This window comes from Condylura cristata, unplaced genomic scaffold (genome assembly GCF_000260355.1).
Source record: "Condylura cristata isolate star-nosed mole 26May11 unplaced genomic scaffold, ConCri1.0 scaffold00028, whole genome shotgun sequence".
Lineage (NCBI taxonomy): Eukaryota > Metazoa > Chordata > Mammalia > Eulipotyphla > Talpidae > Condylura > Condylura cristata.
In genome coordinates this window covers 6796006-6801270 of record NW_004567129.1, presented here as the reverse complement: position 1 = coordinate 6801270, position 5265 = coordinate 6796006, and the positions used below count along the sequence as shown (strand labels likewise).

Sequence of the window (5265 nt, the reverse complement as noted above, 5' to 3'; positions counted from 1 at the left end):
GTGAAGCCTCTCACCACCCCTGAGACTCTGGCCTGTACCCCAGTTCTGTATGCACAAATAAATAAATCTTTAAAAAATATATAATAATAATCTCAATAAATTCTGCAGAGATTATTTCGCTCATTTCCTCATTTAAATTCAAGAGTCTTCCCTTCCTCTGGGAAGCCTTTTCTTGCTCATCCAAGACTGGATCTCCCCAGGTCCTATAGAACCTATACTCTCCTGTACTAATACTTTTCCCACTGTGATATAAACTGTTCGTTTTCTTAACTATACCTCTCACTAGGCTGTAGGCTTAAGGAAAGCACAGTTTTGTTGTTTTCCTGATGTCCCTCACATATTTGGTGTTCAGCTCATATGGAATAACAAATGAACCCTGGTGCTATGAATTCAGTTACATCTACACCTCTCTTCACCATCCAAGAGATACAGAAGGACCCCATTTTGACATCTAAATGTGTGTCTCTGACGTGTCTTCGGGAATTACCATGTCTGAACCACACTATAGCAATTGGTCAAATGAAAGGAGTTCTATAAACTCCTCTTAGGGACAATTTAAGTCTCTGAAAAAATGACTATTAGCAATAAGGAATGACTTAAAATTCTTAACATAAATGTTGATTTGAAAATAAGTCAATATCTCCCCACAGGAGGTAGTTTAAAACTACTTTCAAAAAGTGGAAGTATCATATATCCATTCAGTGTTCATTAGGTGCCTGCTACGCACCAAGGAATCAAGTGAACTCCACCAATACAATTTCTCTGAAGATATAAATACTGGTACAGAGATTCAAGAAGTTCTGTTACCGTCTGTTCTATTCTGCTAGTACATGCAAGTCCTTGACAGGAATTACTTCAGGCATTATTGGTAAGTGAGGGAATGATATTGCATAACAAGCAAGTTGTGCTGATTCTACGTGACTTTGCCCAGTTTGTTTATGTTTTCAAGCAATCATAGGAAAGCACTCTCACAAGGAAAGAGAAAGGCTGAATGATATATGAGAACATGGAACAAAGCTGGAGACATTCGAGTGCCTTTCTTTGATATGATTATGGCTGATTGTAGCTCCCAGAACCACTAGCTTAACCTGCCCAGAGAAGATGCAAGTTATCGATGAAGGGACTAAGAAAACATTTCTCCCTACACAGATGGATGAAGAGGATTATGTCGTGGGCCAGGTTTAAATTTGACTAATATGTTCTTTGTGAGAACTGAATATTCTCTGCAATCTACAGAAAGAAGGAACTCTGTGTCCTACCAGGAGGCTGTAAAGGATGGACTGGCAGGTTAAGGGCAAAATTATCAATCACGTGGAGAATTCACCAATCTGTATATTTTTATTATTTTATATATATAATATTATTTTGGTTTTTGTTTCTGGTTACAATGTCCTCTAGTTCCAACAGTCAGCCTCAACCCTGTTCTTGTTGGTGCGTGATTCTGAAGAACTCTAGGTGCACATCTAGTGCCACAGCACAAATGTCTGAACACAGTCACCATGGGCAGAGTAGATTTTTAACTACATTTCTTTGAACAAAACTAAGTTACCCTATTGTCATTATTTATTTTACTTGAAATGAAACGAAAGCAATATTTTCATGCACACACACACACAGACCTATCAGAGTCCACGAAAGTGATGGAGAACACTGCATCTTTGTAAGATAAAACTTTGGGAAGGATAAATAGATTGAACATTGACAAGCACACAGGAGTTATCACTGTCAAGTCCATAAAAAGTCAACTTGACCACTACTGACTTTATGACATACAGCATTCTCTGGTGACATTTGCCAGGGAAGTGGAGATCCTCTCTGCAATGTCAACTTATCATAAGAGGGAGTAAACATCACCCAATGGCCACATGGTAAGTCAGCCACATGGCTAAAATGTAGATGGACTCAATCTTTCTGATGAGTAATGTTCCGCCTTCTCTGAATAGTGACTCAGTCACCCCCCCCCCTCCTTCTAGAGAGAACAGAAAGCCATCCCCACACATGGGGTAACCACCACTAGGACCACAATCAAGAGAAGAGTGAACAGAGAGGAACACTGAATATAAGGGTAACCAAAGCAGCTGAGTTCTTTATATGCACTCAACTCAGTCTTCTGTTGACATATTCAGTCAACAAGTATTTGAATGTACAAAGACCTATGGACACAGAGGTGGGCAAGGTAAGCCAACTGGGCCCATTGTGCTACCGGTTATGTCTTCCTGAGCCCCAAGCATCTTCCTAGTTGACTAGCATAGTGGGGTTGCATACTCTATGCCTGCTGGAGTCAGATAAGCAAGAGTGAAGCCAACTGGATACCTGATAAAAGGGTGCAACACAACAATGGCAAACTAGAGTTCACATGCCCCATCCAAAGGTATCCAAATGCATTTTTCTTATCTACTAGCAAGCAAGGCAAAATAATTAGCCTCGACCTGGCTCATAGACTACCATTTCATGTCCCTGTGCTTAGCAGAACATAAACCAGAATATCCAGAGATAAGGACTTTCATTTTGTACCCATATACCTGAGTCTAAGGAGACCAACCCACATTTAAGATTACCTTACAGGTAATAGCTATAAAACACTAGAAGACTATGTGAACTCTGCTAGGAGAAAGCAGAACAATGTACCAAGATCCAAAATTTGGAAACAGAATTTGATTCCATATTTCATCATGACTGAAGAGTATAAGAACAAAGTTTTTGTTTTGTGGCATCTCTAAAATCAGCTCCCATTCCTTAAATAATGCTACACAAAGAACGTTTAGTTCTTCACAGTTGAATTGTCCAAAGCGCCAAAGAGAGCAAGAAGAATATCTACCATCCAAATGACATTTTCACCATAAAGTTTCAAAGATAATGTCAGCAGGCACACAGGTGAAGCATAAGATTACAAATGCAACAGTTCTTACTTAGTCCCACTCAAAATATGGTTTCTTGGGTAGAGGTTATAAAAAACTATTTTACATATACCCTAGTATTTAATGAACATAATACCATAATTGAGAATATCAGTCTTTTTTTTCCTTTCAAGGTCAATCAGTGCAGTGGATATTCCAAGATCTGTCCTTAAATCAACATTCCATTTTTTATACGCAATCATTTTACAATTAGAAATATATATGCTAATGTAAAATTAGCACTTCTAATTGTTGGTAAAGCCAAATTTAAACAACAAATTAAATTCCCTCGTCTAAGTTATGTAATGTAGACGTGGGCTATAAAAATGTTGACACTGTTATATTCTTGTAATACAATTTAGCCCTTTTAGTAATGACTATGCAAATAATCTGCCACAGGAAAACTATTTTACATCTAGGACAATTACCTACTATCACAGAAGTAATTATTATTATTCTTGCTTTTACTGAGGTTCAATAAGTACTCCTGAAGAGATTAGGTAGTTCCAAGGCCAGAGTGAAAACTCCCCTCTTAACAGACTCACTTGGCAACTATAACTACCAATGTGAAGGAGGGTAGTTTCACATGAACATTAAATAAGAAATAATCCCCAGAAGGTTCATAAGTTCCAGGCTTGAAGTGGAGAAATACTGACAACTCCGAATATGTCTTCATAATGCCTTCAAGAGACAACTCTTCACCCAGGCAAGGGCAGCACCTCTATGATGACTCAGTACTGATGGTTAGAAAAACTTTTAAGAGTTATGCCCCTGAACAATATTCTACCTTTGGCCAAGTCCTAATAGTGTTGACTATACTTCCAGAAACTCAAATAGCTTATTTAATTGTGCTTCAACTTTTGGCTTCAAAAATTGCTTCACCATCTTGAAACGGTCAAAATTGCTTGGGCCACAATCTGCCAATGTTCTTCATCAGGTCTCTACCCAACTTCATCTCCTCTACTAGCCTAGGGATAGGTAAGGCAGTAAGGTGGAGAGGTCAACTTGCATCGTTCTTCCCCAGAAGTGCTAAGATCACCCATCCATCCCACCTGAGCCAGAGGGTGAGTGGTCCATGACTGGGCCTCACCAAGTGCAGAATCATCCAAAAGAGCCAGGTCTCCCATGAAGCTGAGATACCAGCTGGGCTATTCTCTATGCTTCCCTCACATAAGTCAGCATATCCACCATCTGGAAAAGCTTCCATTGACCAGAGGACTCAGAGGCAAAAGTTCAATGTGGGTGAATCACCCCTGCAGTCTCTTACAAGTCTAGCTCATCCCCCTGGGATGTTCATCTCAATTTTGTCCAAAGTCTTGAGAACCAAGGTTAGTGTTAAGAGATTCAAGTTCAGGGGAGTCCACAAGGACATGCTGGCTTCTGACACTGGTTTCTCAGATAGTCAGCAGGCCTCTTGGTCAAAATGGTTGGTATTTTTGGTTTCTTCATTCTGAACCTTCTCTTGGGGTCAACACCTCATTTGGGCATTCTCCACAGGGCACAGGGATGCTCTGTCCACTTGTTGGAAATTCCACAGAAGGAAAGACTGTATTCAAAACTAGTAAAGCCTAGATTGTAGAGGCCATGATTATTCCATGGTTTCCAAGATGCCAGACTAACGTCTTCCTAGACCACTTCAGAAATGCTTTCAAAGTAGCTGATGTTGGCCACTACCTGCGAGGGCCTGGACACAGGTAGCCACTGAGGGTGAGGTACAGTGTTGGGAGCAGAGCTCATCCCAGATCTTCAGGCAAGGTGTTACCACCCACTTTTGACTTCCACGTTCCCTTCTTCCCCCCTAGAGTCCTCGGCAGCGCCCCCTTTCGCCCCCCGTGCGCGCGACACCCGCAAGGACCGCCCCCAAGCCCCAGCCAGGAGGGCTCCCGAGCCAGCGGCGGGGGGCAGCAGGTGGGGGGCGGAGGGGGACTTGGTAGCCCGGGGATGGTTTGTCTGAGGTCTCCCGAACCCCGACCGAGCCACCCAATTCGCCTTCTCCCCTCCCCCCACCCCGCTCAGGACCCCGCCTCGCCCCGGCTGGGAGCCGATCCCCTGGCTCGCTCCCTACTCTCCGGCGCCCCCGGCCCAGCCCGGGCCGCGCACCCCCAGCCCCCGCACCCCCGCCGGCCGCCGCGCGGCCCCCGGCATTCCCGGCACGTCCGGCGCCGACTTTTACCTGTACTTTCTGCACTCGAGGCGGCTCGTCGGGCGAGAAACACCTCCCCGGGACCGCTACCTCCCCCGCCCGGCTCCGCCCGGCTTCCTCCTTCCCCTCCAAGGCCGCAAAGTAGATGGAGTAAGAGAGTGTGTGTGCGAGAGAAAGAGAAAGAGGGAGCGGGCGCGGGCGCCGCGGGAGGGCGGGCGGCGGGCG

General features: G+C 43.9%; 1 protein-coding gene across 1 annotated transcript in view; it reads right to left on the bottom strand.

The window, feature by feature from the left end:
- Positions 1–5265, bottom strand: part of CDYL2 (chromodomain protein, Y-like 2) — a 152695-nt gene that overhangs the window by 147078 nt on the left and 352 nt on the right. The window lies entirely within an intron of this gene.